The 21,580-nt window shown below is 39.2% G+C and overlaps 1 long non-coding RNA gene across 1 annotated transcript in view; it reads right to left on the bottom strand.

The window, feature by feature from the left end:
• LOC141993564 (uncharacterized) overlaps positions 1–21,580 on the bottom strand; it is a 261,300-nt gene that overhangs the window by 3,988 nt on the left and 235,732 nt on the right. Inside the window, exon 2 of the long non-coding RNA XR_012640891.1 lies at positions 1,357–1,526. This is a non-coding gene — a long non-coding RNA (uncharacterized LOC141993564). The remainder of the gene's footprint in view (positions 1–1,356; positions 1,527–21,580) is intronic.

Raw genomic sequence — 21,580 nt, 5'->3', positions numbered from 1 at the left:
CGTGTTTATATGTTCAAAAAGAAACAAAAGAAAAATGAAGGTCACATGTCCCATAGAACATCAATTCTCCACCACTACAAAAGTGTACAAAATTCTGTGCCCTAAATGTCATTGGGTTAGCTTTATTAGGAAAATAGGAAAACAAATTCCTAAACTGAGGAGCCACTAGCTGTGGAAACATTACCATCCTTAGTCAAATTTTAAATATAAGTAGTAACCGTTGGCTTGAGATTCCCAACCGACTTTAATAAATCAGTACTTTGAATTGAGCCGACAAAGGAATACAGAAACAGAAATGTCATTGCATAACTGGGCTGAAATCCTGTCCCCATTTAAGACAATAGCAAAACTCCTATTAACTTGAGTGAGGATAGGATTTCACCTATCCAGCTGTAGCTTCTGAGTGGTCTGCATGTGTATTCCCAAATACAGTGCAAAGTAACAATCTACTCTAGAACTCCCAATGGCAAGGAATATTGTAGCAAAGTCTGGAACAGAAAGAAAAAGATTTAGCAGTAAACTATCCCAAAGCATAGGAAAGATAGGAAGGCTAGTAAGAAGCCAATATGGCTCCATCTGGAGCTCTTCAATGACCTGAAAATCAAAAGCAGAATCTACATATAGTAGAAACAGACAAATAGCAATTGATGAATATAAAAGAATAGCACAAGTATGTAGGGACAAAATCAGAAAGGCTAAGGCACAAAATGAGTTACACCTAGTGAGAGACATAAAAGGCAATAAGAAAAGGTTCTAGAAAAAATCATTAGGAGCAAGCAAAAGATGAAGAACAGCGTAGATCCACTACGTAGAAGGCAAGACGACTAATAATGCATGACCTCAAGAAGGCTGAGGTATTTAATGCCTACTTTGCTCCAGCCTTCATTAAGAAAAGTTAATTGTGACCAGATGCTTATGTTAGAAAAAAAAATGTTGTGTTGGTGTTGTTTAAATGTGTTTAATTAGTTGGTTTAATAATGTATATAAGATAAAGGTTATGTAAATCACTGGCTCTAATGAAATCCAATATGGAGTATATCATCTGTGACCCTTGGACTCCATCTTTGTAAGAGAATTTGTTTACAACTTAGACACTGGAGTCCCTTGTCTCAAACCAAACAGAACCAAAACCAACCCCCAACACTCTATTTCATCAGAACTTTTCCCGCCTTAAAGATTATATAAGATCTTGCTCAGCGCCTGCGCGGGGCTGTCCATTCCAACGGCAGCGCATGCACGGTCAGGTCTTCCCAATGTTCCAGAGCTAGCGAGAAGAACATAGTCTATCCCGAAGCAAAACAGAGGAAGGAGAGGCCTGTCATCTTCATCATTCCCGCCACAGCGAAACCATCTTACCTGTGAGGGAATCCTGCAGCTTTCCTGTTGTCCATCATCCCAGAGGGTCTCCCCGCCTGCGACAAAGTCCACCAGTTGCAGGACTCCCCAGTGGCCCTCCTCGAAGGCTCCCAGTCAGCCAGAGAGTTGAAGGTCCTGGGCCTCGCATCTGTGCCTAGCATGCACTGTGCCTGAATATAGTAGGAGAGTTTCTGTATTGGGGTTTCATTTATTATTTTTCTGAACACCAAGGGAGGTTTTGTGGGTCTAAGCTTCAAGCTCCTAAAGCCAGTCACTGTTTCATTGTATTGGTTAGGTTTGTGTTTCTTCTCCCTCTCCCCCCACAATTTCTCCCAGTTTTCTGTACCTTTACCCTGAATACACTTATTTTTGTTTGCATCATGTCACTTTATCTTCTCTTTATTTTATTTATGTTACACAAGGAGGGAGGAACACCCTTACTGTAAGCTAAATCCACTGATGACAAATACAGGAAGGAGTCGAGTCTGCACCTTCTGAGAAAAGGGGCTTTCCTTTTATCTCCCCTTTACCATTTCTAAAGTTTTCCTTTCTGAAGTGTTGCCTTATTCCCCTTGAGATAATACTTAACACCATTAATATTAGCAATGAGGGGGGAAAAACACAAGCCAGAATAGGGAAATAACAGGTTAAATAACATTTAGATAAATTAGATTTAATCAAGTAGGCAGGGCCTGATTAAATTAACCCTAGTATACTTAAGGAACCAGATGAAGCAGTTTTGGAACCATTAGTAATTATCTTTGATAACTCATGGAGGATACGGTGAGGTCCCACAGGACTGGAGATGTGTAACTATAATACATATCCTTAAAAGGGGGAACAAAGACAGCAGCACATGGGAATTTATAGACCAGTCACAAGAACTTTGAAACTTGGAAAGGTAATAGAACAAATAATTAAACAATCAATTTGTAAGCACCTACAGGATAATAGGGTAATAAGTAATAGACAACATGGATTTGTCAAGAACAAATCATGCTAAGCCAACCTAATTTCCTTCTTTGACGTGGTTATGGCCTAGTGAATGGGGGGCGGAGAAGTAGACATAATCTATTGTAATTTTGATAAGGCTTTAACATAAGATACTCATAAGCAAACTGGGGAAATATGATCTAGATGCAGTTACCTTAAGGTGGGTGGATAACTGGTTAAAGGACTGTACTAAAAGAATAGTTATCAATGATTCACTGTCAAACTGAAAGGACAAATGTAGTGGGGTCCTGCAGAGCTCTGTCCTGGTTCCAATACTATTCAATATCTTCATTAATGATTTGGATAATGAACTGTAGACTATACTTATAAAATTTGTGAATGACATTGAGATGGGAATGACATTGCAAACTCTTTGGAAGACAGGATGAAAATTCAAAAGTAACTAGACAAATTGGAAAACTGGACTGAAATCAACAAGAAAAAATTCAATAAAGAAAAGTGAAAAGTACTTCACTTAGAAAGAACAACTCAAATGCACAACTAAAAGATGGGAAATAGCTGGCTAGGTGGTAATACTGCTGAAAAGGATCTGGGGATTAATGGATCACAAACTGAATATGAGCTAACAATGTGATGCAGTTGCAAAAAAGGCAAATATTATTCTGGACTGTATTACCAGGAGTGTTCATGTAAATGGGAGGTAATTCTTCCACTCTACTCAGCACTGGTGAGGCCTCAACTGAAGTATTGTGTCCAATTCTGGGCACCACACTCTGGGAAAGATGTGTACAAACTGGAGAGAGTTTAAGAAATGTGACCTATGAGCAAAGGTTTAAAAAAAAACAAACTAGGCATGTTTAGTCTTGAGAAAAGAAGACTGAGGGGAGACCTGTTAAGGCTTCAGATATGTTAGGGGCTTTTAGAAAGAGGATGGTGCTCAACTGTTCTCCAAATCCACTAAAGGTAAGCAAGTAGTAATTATCTTACTCTCTAGCAAGAGATATTTAGGTTAGAAAGTTTTTACTAATATTTATCTTTAAGGACTGGAATATGCTTCCATGGGAGGTTGTGGAATTCCCATCATTGGAGGTTTTAAAGAACAGATTAGACAAACATCTGTCAGGGATGGTCTAGGTATACTTGGTCCTTTCTCAGCTTGGGGTGATGGATCAGATGATCTCTTGAGGTCTTTTCCAGCTCTACATTTCTATGATTCTATGAAATGCTTAGCAGATGTAGGTGAGGAAGGGAAAAGGAATCTTAGTCACTATCACCACCAGTGATTCCAGGGGCAGAGGAGGCTCCTAAGATACCTTAAACTGCAAATTGCTTGGACAAAGGGTGAGCAAACCCCCTTCAATTACCTGGAAAAAAATCCCTCAATATTCTTCCTCCAACCCACTATCACCACCTCTATCATCTTCCCCAGATTCAAACGTGGCCAATATCTTTCTCTGTCAAGTCACAGCTTTGACTGGGGAATAGGAAATTACAGACACTGTTCACCATCTGGATCTGATAAAAAATGAGACAGAGAGATGCATGTTACTCACATACTTAGGGACAGCAGAGCTTATAACCCTATTCATCTCACATACTGTTCAGAATGGAAAGTTTAGAACTGCTCTAAAGTGGACTCATGAAAGCTAGACATGAATGCTATATTGATTGCTATAAAAACATAGTAATAAAGTCAACGAACCTTGATAACATAGGTAATGGTATTGCAGCCTTCCTCAGTTCCTTTCAACCAAACTGTGACCTGGAGATTTCAGTCTCCATGCCAATTCATAGATCCTTGTGTGGATACAAAATTTGTATCCACATCCGATCCACAAAAATGGTCCGCAGATATCCGCATAAAGCGGATATCTGTGGAATTGCAGGGCTCTACGCATTCATAACTTTCACTGATTGTCCCTCACTTATTTACTGCTCAGTCTATCTAACATGATACTGCTGAAAAAGAAAAGCTAATGGAGAAGAGGAGGAAGTCACTTTCAATGGGCATTAGGTACCTAACTGATGGTTGTGCCTTTAAAAACCACCTCCATCGTCCTGATTTTTCACTCTATCCTACTGAGTTTATTTCAGCGTAACTCTTTTGATGCTAATGGAAAATCATGCCCAAAGTTTCTGGTTTGTAAGAAACATCAAAACAGTACAATACATAAACCTCTGCCAAAAATATAAAATGGGGATTTTCTTCAGGTCATTACTGATAACCACAAATTCTTAAAGCTATTCCAGGTGTAGCTAAATCAGAAAAAAATCCTTTTTAATAAGAGCAGGAAAAACATAGAATGAAGGGCTCTTCCCCTTCAGCAAAACAAAGCCTTGATAGCAAAAAAACAAAAACAAAACAACCAGCACCTCCTCCCCACAAAACAACAATAGTTAATCCCATCATTTAAAATTATCTGTCTAGACACTGCTGGAACACTCTATTACACTCAGGAGAGCCACAGGAGAGAAATCTTGCACAGCATAAGACCTTTGCAGTTCAGTATGATACAGTGAGGAGCTGGGATCCCTATGGTGCACCTCAGGAAGTTGGCAGCAGGCAGCCCTCCCAGCACAGCTATGCAGCTGCATTTTTTTTTTTAATAAAAAGTTTTGTTTTTTCCACCACTGTATCCATGCTCAAAAAACAAAACCCCCACAAACAACGAACCTCTCTGTTCTGTGGTGACTTAGAATCCTATTTTCGACGTCTCCGACTCAAGGAATATTTCCAACACACCTCTGAACAACATACTAATCCACAGAGACCTCCCTACCAACACGACAAAAAGGAGGATTCTAGGTGGACTCCTCCTGAAGGTCGAGACAGCAAACTGGACTTCTACGTAGAGTGCTTCCGCCGTCGTGCACGGGCTGAAATTGTGGAAAAGCAGCATCACTTGCCCCACAACCTCAGCCGTGCAGAACACAATGCCATCCACAGAACAACTCTGATATCATAATCAAAAAGGCTAACAAAGGAGGTGCTGTTGTCATCATGAATAGGTCAGAATGGTTGATTCATTATAAAAAGTAACCTATTTCCCCTTGTTTATTCCCCCCCCCCGCCCCACTGTTCCTCAGACGTTCTTGTTAAACCCTGGATTTGTGCTGGAAATGGCCCACCTTGATTATCATATACATTGTAAGGAGAGTGATCACTTTAGATAAGTTATTACCAACAGGAGAGTGGGGTGGGGGCGGGGGAGAAAACCTGGATTTGTGCTGGAAATGGCCCATCTTGATTATCATACACATTGTAAGGAGAGTGATCACTTTAGATAAGCTATTACCAGCAGGAGAGTGGGGTGGGGGGAGAGAAAACCTTTTGTATTGATAAACACCCATTTTTTCATGGTCTGTGTATATAAAAACATCTTCTGTATTTTCCACAGTATGCATCCGATGAAGTGAGCTGTAGCTCACGAAAGCTTATACTCAAATAAATTGGTTAGTCTCTAAGGTGCCACAAGTACTCCTTTTCTTTTAACCTCTCTTTGTTTAAATACTAATATATATATATATATAAAAAACCACCTCATTTGGCAGAGCACAAGCCTGGACAATTTCAGAATGAAATGTTTCTGATAGATTTAAGCATCTGGAAATGTAGGTTTATAATAGAAATCACTAGGCAACTTTAAATGTAATAATCACTGCCACTTCCAGTATAGTTACTGGCTGTATTTGTGGGCTGCTTTGATGGTGACATTTCTTTCATATAATTTTTAAGTTCTCTCTCTCTATATATCTCTATAGTATTTATTTGGCTTCCATTACTATAGTACCTGAGCATCTCACCACCTTTAATGTATTTATCCTCACAACACCCCTGTAACACAGGCCAATAGCATTATTTCCTCATTTAACATTGAGGAACCAAGGCACAGAAAGACTTAGGGCTTATCTAACCTTTTGGGGTATGTCTACACTGCATTAAAACACCTCTGGCTGGCCTATGCCAGCTGATTTGGGCTCACGGGACTCAGGCTGCAGGGCTATAAAATTGCAATGTAGACATTCAGGATTGGGTTGGACCGCTTGTGGGCTCAACCCACAACCCTGAGCCCGAACATGTACACTGCCATTTTATAGTTCCACAGCTTGAGCCCCGCAAGGCTGAGTCAGCTGACCCAGGCCAGCTGCAGATGTTTTATTGCGGGGTAGACATACACTTAAATACTGTGTTGCAAGGTGGGGTTGGATCTACAGCATACCAGCTTATCATGCAGTAAAATGTGGACACTGCTACAGCGCAATGAAAGTCCAAGAGTGCAGCTTGGCTTACTACTACTAGTTGAAAGTATAATAAAGAAAACTGTACACCTGGACTTACAGTGCACTATCCACATGGGACATTATTGCATTGCAAACTGATGTGCTGAAGATTCACACCCTGGCTTGCCAGGTAGTGACTTGCGTAAAATCAGACAGGAAGTCTGTGGTGGAAGAAGGAATTAACCTTGGGTCTCCAAGCCCCAAGCCAGCACCTTAACAATGAAACCATTATTCTTCTCAGCTCTCCCTGGTACTGGGCTTATGGAGAAAATACTGAATGTTATTACTTCTATTTAATTCTATAGTGTTTCCTATTCAGAGACTATATGCACACACACACACTCATTTTTGTTTTGATTCTGAGGGAGTTTTCTTGCCACTGGCATGTTAGTAGACTGCCCAGTGAGTGTATGTGCTTTGCATATAATGGAATTTTTGTTAATTTATTTCTTTAGGGTATTGGGACTTGAATTCTGAGAAGTACTATATATAATGGATATTAATAAAATGTCTAGCAACACAATCTTTGTCCACTAATATTTTTTAAAATGCTGTAACACTTATTTTATTAAGCAAGCACTGAAGTGATGAAGTGTTTTAATAACACTCCATGTTTTTCTTTGTGTAACTTATTTTGCTTCTCTTTCATTCCCCAGTTTTTAACTGTATTTGCCCCACACAGAATATATAAAAACCAGGAGTTATGTATCAAAAATAAACTTGAGATTTATTTTTTGACCTCTGGTCTTGAATGCAAATTTAAACAGAAAAAATAACATGCAACTCATAAGATAATATAATAGCTATGTTTATGAGTCAATGGGCTCAGGTGGGAACGCTATCAAGTAACAGAGGGTGAGGGGAAAAGATTTTTGTGCCCGTGTAGAGACACAGGAGTGATTTAGCTCTGGGATCAATGAGGTCCCATGGCTCACTACACAGTGGGGTGACACTGGCCCCCATGGAACAATAGGGGGAGACTTCATAAGTGATCCTTGTAGAGTTTTCTCCCCTCCAACGTGTTATACAACAGGAAGAGACAATACTTACAAGTCTCAATCTTTTCCATCTTCAGGATTGTGGCAAATCCCAAAGTGATGTGGCTTCCTTGCAGAACAAGCACCAAGTGGATCAATCTCTGGTTAGGTCCTGAAGGCAGTCTGGTTGGATTTCAGTTTCTGTCTGTCACTGGCAATCTTATGTTACCTAAGCTTTTGGTTCCCAGGTGGCATTCCTTGGTACACACAGTTTGGAATTCACTGGTTTTCCATTCAAATAATATATCCATACCAAGAACTTCCCCATATTCTACAGTGATCTCTGAGGATTGTTTGTTAAATATCATATCATGCATCATATTATCTATAGAATTCACTCTTCTGACTTGTTAGCTTTGATAACCATCACAGCAGCAAACACCAAGGCACTGACTTTTAAGAGGGGTGATGTTAGGGGGCTTATTCCTTCGCCCACTTACTTCCCTGGTCCTTCTTGCATGAACAGAGAGCAACAATACCCAAAGTCCAAAGGTGCAAACAATTTGATGTTTATTGGGGTGAACTTCCAGCAAGCATGATTCCAGTTTCCTTCCTTAGTGTCCCCCTTCCCAGCTCTGACACCACAGAGCCTTACACCTGTGTCCCTGTTCCCATTCCTGCCCTTAGCCAAACATGATTCCAATTTCCTTACCCCCATTCCCTGTTCCCATTTCCCCCTTTAGCCAAACATGATTCCAATTTCCCCACCCCCATTTCCTGTTCCCATTCCCCTCCACCCACCCACCCACTTCCTGATTGACTGCAGATTATATAGCAAAACTTGAGTTCTGCTTAGCTATACCTTAACCAGTCATTTTCCTGAAATTTAACTAACCAAGCCTAACATACTGTAACATGATTATGTAACCAATTATATCCCACCACCTTAATTAGTTTACACCCAGCAAAATTAATTATACAGCAGACAGAAACAATCACAGAACCAGACAGAGATTATACAGAAAAACAATAGCAAAGTTGGAACTATAATGACAAAACAATACAGAAGTGAGGATTTCACATCCCAGCTATTGATAAATGAGTTCTTGCCAGACAGGATGCTATCAAACAAAGTTTCCTTTTACATTTTCTGGGCACTTCCCTTTCTCTGGAGGTGATAGGCATTATCAGGACAGGACTGTATTCCTAACAGCCCAATAGCACCTTCTTTCAACGTGACTAGTTTGGAATGTGAGGCTGTGATTGTGGCTGCTTCTGCTTATGGCTGCCTCTGTTGCTTAGCCAAAGGCCTTAGCCTAAGAACAGGGCCTCAGATTGTCACAGTAAGAGAAGGACCTTACACCAGCAGACAGTGATTTTGATTCTTTCTTTTATACCTCTATAACTAGCCAAGTGATAAGAAGATACTTAAATTCTTAGAATACAGGCCTTTACCAACAGGCCTGAATATCTATATCCTAACAGGTGATGTATAGGAAAAGTGGGGAATTAGTTTCATTTTTATGCATTATTTTATTTTGCGGGGTCACTATTCATTTGGATTACACTGATCTATCATATTTTTAATTAATTGTCAGAGGAGCCGAAAGTGCTGAGGCAGGTGCTTCTCGTCATTTTAGAAATACAAATAATTAAATAAGGCAGATATTATCAAGATAATTTCTCTGCAAATTGGGTAGAATATTCATACATTCTAAGGCTAGAAGAGATTATTTAAAAATCTAGTCAGACATCCTGTATAAAACAGGCCATAGAATTTCACCTAGCTACCCCAGTATTGAGCCCAATAACTTGTGTTTGACTAAAGTACATTGAACTTAAAATATGATGCTCCAGAGTAGCCATAAAGATTTCAGTGGCTACAGCTGAAATATTATATGAGAAACCACTGAAAGTCCCATACTCACCAAAAGCCTTAGTAATGTTCTCCATTTTGGTCCAGGTGGATGGGAATATATAATTCAATGAGTATAAGTAGTCTTTCTGTCCCTCTATACCTACTTTATGCCATTCATAGGGAATCTGTTTTTCACAATAAAAGGAAAATAGGGCTGGATCTTTTAAACAATATTCAGGCTTAAATACTAAGTTCTCGAAGCAACAAAATGTCTTCATGTCAGAACTGAAGATGGAAATGTTACAGAAAAAAGTGTCTTTGTACTTAGGGCTAGACTGTGGCCTTAGGCACAACCCTGAACAAAGGACGCTACATAAACTGCACCACTCCAGAAACAGTTCTGGGAGGCATTGTGCCTGAGGCTTGGTCTATACTATAGAATGTTGTCAGCATAGCTAGGTCAGTCAGGGGTGTGATGAGGTGTGATTTCTGGCTGACATAGCTAAGCCTGCAAAAAAACCCAGCATAGATGAAGTTATACCAGAAAAACTGTGCTTTTTGATGGGATAGCTTATTTCTCTTTGGGCTGTGGTGAGGGGGCAAGGAGTAGGGGCTGGAATAACCCACGATAGCAACTGTGCAGTTTTGACAGTATAAGCTACGTTACATGAGGAGTGCTTTGTCAGCACAGTACAATCTATAAGTATAGTTATACCAGCAACGTACTCTCAGTGTATACCTGGCCTCAAAGAGAGTCACACTTCATGCCCTTCTGCCTCTTTGTTCTGTGTGTGTTCACATGCGTGTACAGAGCTAGAAGAGAAATGTAATTTGCTTCTGGTTTAGACCTGCTGCATTTGCTCAGGTATGCTATCCGGCAAGTAGAAGGGGAAGCCTTGGTTCATTCCTCACCTCTCCCAGTCCTTCCACTTCCTCTTGCATACACAAATCAAGGGTCCACAGGGACACAAAGATGGTTTTTATTCCATTGCATGAGTGTTATTCAATGTGGAAAACACTTTCTTATCTTTTAAGCTATTCTCTCTCTCTCTCATAACTGACTACCCCTAAATCAGGTTTGTGACTGTGGATACCCAATGGGGGCTATATTCTGCTAATATGGCTCAGAAGGTCACTTACACAGGCAGAAGTAAGAACAGAATCTGGCCCCAAGAAAGTAAGGCCCCATTTTTTCTTTTTTAACAGCTGTGCAGTCACAAGGATATAACCACACACAGTCAATTCAAGATTAGGGCCCAAGTCTGTAGTTTATAGTTATTTGATTTAAATCTGTGGGCACATCCGTTATGATTCAGCTGCTCTCACAAGATGTTTCAAAAACTCTTTATAAGCTTTATAAACTTGGTAGGAAATGGAGCACAGCCAAACTAATTGTCAGTTCTTTTTCAATGACTTACAGTACAGCAGATATAGCTTGACAGTTCAGTAGCATTGTTTGCAACCAGCTTAAAAGAACAATATTTGAAACAATTGGCAGATAAGAATTATTAAAAACAACCACACAGCTCTGTGTCTCTATTGTAATGTCTGCCACAGTTATACATATTTGAGTGGTAAATACAAAAATCTGATATGCACATCTGAAGAAGCAAAGTCTAAGGTAGAGCTGATTATACCGTGCTTCCAATTCTTAGTGTCAGGAAATCTTGGACCATCTGATGCAGAATATCAGTATGCTAATGTTGTCACTGGAGTTTCTATACTTTTCATCACAATAGGGAGTCAACATTCAGTATTGACTTTGATGTAAGCAATTATCATGAGTGTTGGGCACAGTGAGTCTTTGGAATCTGGAGTCTTTGCAACCACAAATGTCACTTTACATTCAGGCCAAATTTTGCAATGTTTAGTCACAGTGAGTAGCACTTACTTAGGTGACCATTATAATTTGCTTCAATGGGCGTATTCGCATAAGTGATACTCCGTGCAAGTAAGGGTGGTAGAATTTGGCACTTAGCATCCAGTGCTGATAACCTTACAATGAATTGTATCTTACCGTATGAACATTCCCAAGAATTCCAAGGGGACTTTTTGTTGAGTGAAATACTACTTATTGTTAGGAAGGGGGAACAATTAGTTCTTCAGTGATCAGTCATCACATAGGGTTACTTTGCATCCCCATAAAAGAGCATTTAGAACCTGAAATATATGACCTGGGCCCTATCCATCACTAGATGATAAATGATGTAAATTAGGCTATGAAGATTCTCAGGTATGTCAACACTGCAATAAAAAATACATGGCTGGCCCATGTCAGCTACCTCAGGCTTGTGGGGCTTAGGCTATGGGGCTATAAAATTGCAGTGTAGACATTTCGGCTTGGGCGGGAGACCGAGCTCTGGGATCCTGTGATGGGGGAGGGTCAATGTCATAGCCCCACAGCCCCAGCCCAAGTCAACTGACACGGGCCAGCTATAGGTGTTTAATGTATGTCTACATTGCAATAAATCCGGCAGATAGAAGTAGAGGGTATCAGTAACTAAAAATAGCTCCCCAATCAATTTTGTTCGGCATAGAGCTAATTCTGCAGTCACTTTGATTAAGACTGAGTCTGAAAAGAACATCTGAACAGTTTAATGTCTATAACTTAATGTACCTATCCATTACCCACTATTCAAACTATGTTTTTAGCAGAGACCCAGAGAACTATACTGAACCACCACCACCCATCCTCAGTTTTACAACATGGGCTTATATCTAAGAGAGATATTGATGTCCGTCAATATCTCTCTTTCATTTTTGTGTGTTGGCACAGGGTAGATGTAAACTCTTCCATAGCATGTTCTTGTTCTCAACCCTACATCAACAATAGATTACCATTGTTTGCAAAGGCACAAAAGTAGTGACAAAAATTAAAGGAGGGTTCTTTTGTTTTAAATGAAGCATTGGTTTGAAACATGCTGTCAAGTTTAAAATCCTAATAATAATCAATAGTTTCTCCTGAGACATAGTAAGTACAGTTGAAACTTTCCTTAGGTTGCAGCAAGGAGAAATTCAAACACACCCCATTCTTCATACACTGTAAGAGTAAAGTGACATATTCCTTGCTCTGAAACACATTTGATTGAAGTTCAGAAAAACTGAAGAAGTGACAATGAAAAACAAAGTGTTCACATGGTCAAAAAGGAAATCTGTTTGTGACACCCAGGCAAAAAAGTATATAGGGGAGGATTTTCAAAAACACTCAACTGCTTTAGGAGCACAAGTCCCACTGAGAACTTGAAGGTTCATGAGATGTATATACACTACAAAGCTGTTAACAAAAACTTTCAATGTTTTAATTGTAATTAAAAAATAGTGATTAGGCTTCAAGTTAGTTCTTTCTGACAAGATGTGTTTGCCACCAACAAGTTTGAGACCCTGTTGTGATTAAAGCACAGAGACTCAGCTGTCTGCATTTCACTATTACTTGTTTGTGACACCTTTCTTCTTTTCTGTGGCTTCATTGGAATTATTTCAGGGATAAATTTGATCCAACCTGATTTATTTACTAAAACATACAAAGAAATAAATCCCATTGGCAGAGAAATTTCAGGCCTAGTATCCAAAGTTGTTCAATATGCATTTCAAAAAGTTGCTTGTCCTTGTGGGTCTGGTACTTCAACAAAAGAGCTTGTAACAAAATAATCTGCAATGAAGTTGACAACTAAAAAATATGTCACCCATTTGCAGAACTTCACTAACATGGACATGCTTTCTGAGATACACTGAAATGAAACACTGTGCCAAAGAGAGAATATTCTGTCCTGGTTTCTCCTCAGATCATTATATTATGGGGTTGTCTATTATAGCAGGGGGTGGGACTTGGTAGGACTGAAAAGGACCTCCTGGGTTATGTGCCTAATAGCTGGTCTCTCTCTGAGCAGAGAGATTGCTGGAGATAAGTCAGAAAAATAGCTATAAAAATAGAACCTCTTTACTCAAAAGCTCTGTTCCCTGTGGTCATTACTCTTCTAGTGCCAAAAATAACTTTTTTTTTAGACCGTTGCATATTAAATTACCTTATAGTGACCCTCTAATTGGTATCTGCCCAGGAACTTGCCAGCAACCCAGCTGTCAGCAATGTAGCTGGGCTCAGCTGGGACTAATTGTTTCACTAAGACAAATACCAAGGAAGTATAAAGAGGGACGCATGCATGCGTCACGTGTTCTGAGGCTTGGACTGCGCTTGCAGTCAGGTTCTTTTCAGGTTTCGATGAAATTATGGATGCAAGACGCCTGTCCATATTTTATCAGTCCAAAAAAAGGTCTTTTGCCCTTTTTTGTTTTTATTAGTTCTGTGAACCCAGTTCCTCTGCACTTGACTTTGCCTAACCTGATCTGTCGCATATCAATGGTATTCTAGATGCTTACCTTGTTGGAACAAATACCTGTTGTGACACATGGCTGTCTAGAGACCCAAGATTGATCCTTTGTAATTCTACTTCAGAAAGTTCTTTTCTGCAAATCTATGGAATAACCAACAATACAATGCTTCCCTGGGCCCACTAGCTCAGAAAGAATGTGTGCAGGTGGAAGAAAGCCAGGAGAAGCCCTAGGCCAGGTAGGTGGGATGCCTAGGAAGGGAGTCTTTTGAAAAACAAAAACACAAACACAAAGAGCTGGTCTTCCCTGGAAACATGGAAACAGAGTGTCAGAAAACAGAGAAAGCAGCTATTTGTAGGACAACATGACATAGTTTGGGAGGGAGAGAGAAAATAAAATTTAAGGTCTAGACATGGACTCTGACGTGTAAGGTTTAACCTTTTCTACCTTCCTTAGCTATAGAAATGAAGTGCCCTGTAGCTGTATCTTCCCAAGAATGAGAATTAATCCTTTTTTTAAAAAAAACATTTTTCTCTTTTCTTTCAAAAATAAACAGAATGATATTTAACTGCAAAACCAATTAGGGTTCTCTGCAACAGTAGTCCTCAGCATTTCCATGTCAGGAACCCAATTTCAACTAGCTACGACATATCCCACCTCCAATTTAGCGATATGGGAATGGCAGGGTGGTCATGACCCACTTACACCAGTTCACAGCCAAGCTATGGATCACGCCCCCTAAATTGAAAGCCCCTACTCTAAAAAACCTAAGATAAGTAGTTAGGTGGGTTTGTTGATTTGGGATTTACAGCTGTTGGCACAGGCACTGACTTCTGTTTTTGGCAGTGGGTGCTTCTTCCTCTCCATCCCCTGCCCCTTGTGTGAGCAGAGGGCAGGGCCTCGGAGGGAAGAGGCCGAGTGGGGGTGGGGCCACAGGTTGGAGCACAAGCCAGGCCTCGGGGGAAGAGGCTGAGCAGGGATGGGGCCCTGGGGTGCTGAGCACCTCTATTTCTTTCAGCAGGTGCTTGAGCCCCAGAGCACCCCTGGAGTCAGCGTCTATGGCTGTTGGTGTACATTTCTGTGACCAAATGGGGCTTTACCTTTGTGGGAGCAAAAGAAAATAGGTGGAGTTCACTGACCTAATGATGCTTAATCTCAAATAATGTTAAGATGGGACTGGAGTCTATGTCCTAAGGGGTGCCACAGATGAGTCCCTGAAGCATAATTTCTTTCCTGAGATGCTCGAGGCATCTTCTTATTGTGGGCTGTGTTCTTGTCCACCACTTAGCCCTTAAATCATAAAATCCATGGGGCTGGGATCTTGTCCAATTTGTATTTGATGTTTATAAAGTGACAGTACCATACCGTTGATAAATTATACAGTCAATTTGCTTGACTACACTTTAGTTCATTGTGAAATATATTCAAGGGATCAAATAACCAATATCAGTCAGGTTTATTGCTACAAGCCAATAATAAAGTACAGAAAGAACGGTTTCATATCATACCAGTTTTGGGAAGCTGTCTTATGCAGCATTTTTAAATTTAGCAGACAAAGAAGGTGTGCTCCCAAAGTTACACCCCTAAAGCTATCCTTTTTATAGCCATCCAGTTCACAAATAAAAAGGTACTACATGCATCACCTGAAACTAGATGTAACCAATCAGCTTTCTGCGTTGTTTTTCTGATACCATGGTATACTCCTTATCTCTTTGTTATGAACACACACATTTCAGGTACCAAGGGATATGAAGGAACCTCCTAGGTTTGTACCAGGATAAAACACTCATATCTTGTCCTTTTCCTTTGGGATATTGCAATACTGCCTGTGAGAGTAGCTCCCTACCTGTTGCTATGGTAAAACATCCATATATCCTAACCCTAACTCTTTTCCTACCTAATTAAACTAAAACTTAATTGAACTAATGCAAGGTGTCATGGGATACTTAACATGGGTGAACAGAACTGTGGGGATAGTATAATAAATTCAGCTAACATAACTTCCCAACACTTACATGTGTTAACATATGTGTATTGGCTAACAATAGCATGCAGTTGTATATAAATCAGAATAATTAATAATAAATATTCCCTTTACTCCAAAATAAAACCTAATCTAATGTGGCAAATATGTTTAGCATGTACAATACAAAAGATATTAATATATTAACATAAATCATAATTCCATCTGTTATTAATGGTTTTTAATATTTAATATGAAATAAAACATTTATTGGAAACTAGACGTGTCCACAGAAAGTGAGCTTTCCATACTTTCAAACTGTTCATATTTATATTGAAATTAGCTACTTTTCCAGATGAGCCACTCTGCTAAAATATTTGTAACCATCTCCATACTCCTCTGAAACTCAGTCATGGTGCTGTCTGCCAGTGGGTACCTTGGTGCTATTCATTCATTGCTGTTGCTGCTATCTCTAGCTCCCAGCATCCACCCCAAATTCCTGGGATGGAGGTAGATGCTTGAGGTGGAGATCTGCGCCATATGACACTTTAAATCTTCCTGCCAAACATCAGTCCCCCCATCACCCCCCACCAACCGTGCAACATTTTTGTTGCTGCTTCTTAAGCACCTGATCCAAGGCCCATTGAAGTCAGTGGGAATATCTTCCTACTGGCTTCCATGGACTTTGGATCAGGCCCTGGGAACTTCTTTCAAGTTGCCAGTGGGCCAACTTCTCCTTTTAATGGACATTTCTCACTTCTCGTCTCGTATTCTAACCAATAGAAAACATGTTTAAAAGCATAAACCGGCCTAGCCCTGAAAGCGTAAGCTACATCATAAAGAGGGGTGAAAAACATGTAAGTAAAAATATGGGGCCTGATCCAGTGTTTGTACTTTCAGTGATTTAGAGTGGGTGCACAAAAAATGAGAGGACCCTTGTTTGTGAAAAATACATTACAGCTTTCTTGTAAACACAATATTTTTGCACTAAAATCTACACATCACCAATTCATCCCACTCAAATACATTTATACAGAGAAGACTAGAGAAACACATTTGTGTGGATTCATCCATTTTCACCCCCTCAAAAGGCATGTTGAAGATAAGACAAAGTTGCCAATTTTTGACCATCTAAAATGTACGATCCTCCTAATCTATTCTATCTAGATTCTTATGCTGTGACCATCACTGGGTATCTGGGTGTCTTTAAAGTCACAAATTTGTTTTTCTTGCAATTGCTTTATAATGTGTAAAAAACCAGAAAAAAATTAACACAATCATTCTGAAAAAAATATAGGGCACACATTTTCTTCATTAAAATATATATCTTGCTTGTATACTTGCATAGGTCAGGTAGAAATAAAACAACATTTTAAACTGTTCACTTTCTGGTGAATAATTCTACTCACTATAAAACAGGGTCAACACCATTGGTCCTCTCAAGATTTCTATCCTGTCTTCCGCTGTTACAGAACTTAATGCTTCAGAAGACAGAACCTAGCACAAAGGGGTTTGGGTCCATGACTGGGCTTGTAGGTACTACTGCAATATAAATAAATAATAAATAATAATAATAATTAATAATGCACACCATTGTCTCTATAAATGAACCTACCCAACTGTGCAATGGTACAGATGATGAGAGGGGAATACTGAAGACTACTGAAGTAGACCCTGCTATGTGAGATCAGATTACTCTTCATAGTGTTATTAACTTTGAATTGGTAAGTGTATTTTTCTTAATTTATATTTAATCTATAAGGATTTTCTGCAAATGTGATATACCAAGATCAAGGTATCTCCAAATGTAGCCTTTATAGACAATCCCATTGGTTCTGCAAAAAAATAATGTGTTTGAGCATTTGCCATTGTTTAGGTCCCCTTGATGTAGGATGGGAGTACTTCTTGAAATGGCATACTAAGAAGTAAATGTTTCACTGATGCTGTATTTCTGAACAGGATGATCCAAACATAGTCTACACCCAGATACCTCAGGGAAGGGTGAAGTATAATACCTAAATAAATAGAATAGAATAAAATAGAATAGAATAGATAATTCCACTGGCATCAGCATAATTGCATCTAGTTATGTCACAGATGAATTTGCCTCGGTCCCTTTAGTAAAGCAATATGAGCATGTTGAGTTACCAATAAAATGTACATAACTGAATATTGTCAGAAGCATGTAGCTTTTTTTTGGCATATTAGAAAAGACTCACTATAGATCTATGTATCACTGCTCTTTTGGGGAGATTTTTGTTTGGAGGGTTTTTTTGTTTGTTTCCTGGCTTCTACTCAAATTCACTATTTTAACTTGTATGTTCAATATCATCATGGAATCCTGTTTGCATATTTTTCATTCATTCTACCTAATAATCTACCAGGCAACAGTTAACACCTGAATTAACTGTTCTTATTTATCCAAATACTTTCTAACACCTAGAGAGATACTTCTGCTCTCTAGATAATAACTTTCTGCTGAAGAAAAGACTCACATGGTCTTGGGTAATATTTTCAAGTAATTTCTTTTACACTGAAACATCTGTTGGCAGTAAACATTCATGAGTAATGTTAAATCTGCAGAAAGAGAGATCCAAGACTTATCTCTTCTTTATTTCCTTAAAAAAAACCTGTCTCAACACTTTCTATCCACTGTTATTCACCTAGGAAATATTGTTGTTAATAGAAGAAAGGTGAAGAAGTGGTTCTAGCTATTTCTGAGAATCAGCTGGATAACACCACCCTTAGCAATCCTGGGAGGTATACCTCTGCTTCAAGCTTGACAAACAACTCCTCAGTTTCTAGGTTGCCTCTTCTAGGCTAGATTTCTATATTTCTAATTTTTTATGTATAAAACAACCCCTAGGTAACTTGCTTCCTGTCTAATGACTACTTGAGAGGATTCATAGTTACAGAAAATCAATGTTTTAAATGGTATTGAACAATGCTCTCGGAATCTCAAGGTGACTGGTTCAATCTTCACTGATTAAACATGATGCCACATCACTAAAGTGGATCTCTTGTCTGTTGTCTTATGCCTATTCAGACAGAGCAACATATGATTTTAACCAGGGAACTGTCTCCACCCTAAAGAAGCCCATTCGAGTTTTGCCATTGACTTTAATGGCATTAGGATGAAGCCCCAGTTGTTGAGGGTCTGATAAGCAAATAATAGAGGATGAAATCATTTGTATGACAGTAGATTCTGAACCTCAGATTATGTGTCAGCTTCTTCAGGTAAAAGACTTCAGTGGAAATTAAAGCTGGTCAGGAATTTTTCAGTTAAATGTTTTTTCACTAGAAAATGCCAAGTTGCCATAACCAAAACTTTTTGAATACATACTGATTTTGAAGAAATTTGTATCAGGAAGATTTCTCAGGTCTAGGATGGAATTTATGGTTAAAACCAGAGAAAGAGAGACCCACCCCAGAATTTCCCATGACCTGGTGGTTAGGGTACTCATTTGGGATGTGGGAGACCAAGGTTCAAGCCCCTGCTTTGTCTGAGTCAGATCTATATGTACACTCATATACAGATAGATACAGACAGACCGATACAGATATAACACATACTCTGCTTTAACACTCTGATTCAGTAAAGTAAGTTAGGAAGGTGCTTAATTTTAAGCATATGAATAGTTAAATTGAATTCTATACACTTGCGCACACAGTTAGATGCTTTAATGGTTTGGGGGCTTAAAAAGTGCACTTATTTGTATCTTTATGTATTGACTTATGTGCTTAAGTTCTTTGCGGAATCAAGAACTAGGCGTGGGCATTTTTCTGATGTATTGTATGAATGTGAAATTCTGTGTTTGGTTTAGTCCCCTATCTTGCAAACACTGAAGTGTGTGTGCAGTTTAACACCCATGAATAGACCTTTTGAAGTCAGTGGGACTACTCATAGATGTAATGTTACGCATATCATAGAAACATAGAAGTGTAGGCCTAGAAGACTTCAGCAGGTCATCTAGTCCAGTCTTCTACACTCAAGGCAGGACTATGTAACAACTAGACCATTCCTGACAGGTGTTTGTCTAGCCTGTTTTTAAAAATCTCCAATGACAGAGATTCCACAATCTCCCTGGGCAATTTGTTCCAGTGCTTAACTACCCTGACATTCAGGAAGTTTTTCCTAATGCCCAACTTAAACCTCCCTTGTTGTAATTTAAGCCCATGGCTTGTTGTTCTCGTCCCAGAGATTAACGAGAACAACTTTTCACCCTCCTCCTTGTAACAATCTTTTATGTAGCAGAAAACTGTTACGTCCACACACCTCCACCCCCCATGTTCTCTTCTCCAGATTAAACAAACTCAATATTTTTCAATCTTTCCACATAGGTCATTATTTTTAGAACTTTAATAATTTTTGTTGCTTTTCTCTGGATTTTCTCCAATTTTTACACATCTTTCCTGAAATGTAGTGCCCAGAACTGGACACATTGCTCCAGTTGAGGCCCAATCGGTACAGAGTAGAGCAGAAGAATTATTTCACGTGTCTTGCTTACAACGCTCCTGCTAATACTTCCCAAAATGAGGTTCACTTTTTTGCTGCAGTGTTACACTGTTCACTCATATTTAGCTTATGATCCACTACAATCCCCAGATCCCTTCCCATAGTACTCCTTCCTGGGCAGTCATTTCCCATTTTGTATGTGTGTAATAGATTGTTCCTTCCTAAGTGGAGTGCTTTGCATTTGTCCTTATTGAATTTCATCCTATTTACTTCAGACCATTTCTCTAGTTTGTCCATATCATTTTGAATTTTAATCCTACCCACCAAAGCACTTGCAAAATCTCCCAGCTTATTATCATCTGCAAACTATACTCTCTCTGTCATGATCTAAATCATATATAAAGATACTGAACAGAAACAGACCCATTCCTGTGGGACCCCACTCAATATGCCCTTCCAGCTTGACTATGAACCACTGATAACTTCTCTCTGGGAACAATTTTACAACCAGTTATGCACCCACCTTATCGTAGCTCCATCTAGGCTTTATTTCCCTAGTTCATTTATGAGACGGTCATGCAAGACAGGATCAAAAGTCAAGATATACCACATCTACCACTTCTCCCCTCATCCACAAGGCTTGTTATCCTGTTAAAAAAAACTGTTAGGTTGATTTGACATGATTTGTTCTTGACAAATCCATGTTAACTGTATCTTATCACCTTATTTTCTTCTAGGTGTATGTTTAAGTGTTTGCTGGATTGGGGCCTTAGACTGTGAGCAACTATGGCTTCTTCTGTTTTGGTACACTCAGTTTCATGGGTGGTATATAATAAATTAATTTATAATAGTAGCCCTTACAATAAAGTAAAAATGACATGCTGTCAAGTATAGTCATTGCATAAACAGTATTTCCCAAAAAGCCAACACAAAAGCAATTATGATTCTAGAACCAACTTATTTCTGAGTTTCCCTTGGTTACAACAACATGACTTAAATGCCTCAGGAAGAACAGAATGCAGCTTGCCAAGAAAAAGAACTTGTGTATTGCTATGGACGTAAGTTTAAGCTATATGTCCTACAGCCTTATTGAAAGTAATGGGTATAACCTTCAAAGTCCTGGCCATGCATACAGCCCAAGCATAGGAAAGGTCAAACTTCTATTTCATTTTCATCTCTTTATTAGTCCTTGTTTCTTTTCAGTGGGTAAATATGATGCTCAGAAAAGAAACTAATGGCATAGGCTCCAGGTAGGCATAATGCTGAATGTCTGAACCCTGTTCTCTTATAAACACAGGCCACGATTCAGGCAAATTTACCCCAGCTACCAAAGCTCTATTATGAATGAATCTGAACCCAGACCTACAAGATGTTTGCTATTGTACAGGTAGGGGGTTGGGAAATGATGA

The sequence above is a fragment of the Natator depressus genome, chromosome 9 (assembly GCF_965152275.1).
Source record: "Natator depressus isolate rNatDep1 chromosome 9, rNatDep2.hap1, whole genome shotgun sequence".
NCBI classification, from domain to species: Eukaryota; Metazoa; Chordata; order Testudines; family Cheloniidae; genus Natator; species Natator depressus.
Note: the sequence above shows the minus strand (reverse complement) of the source record. Positions and strands in the feature narration are given on the sequence as shown.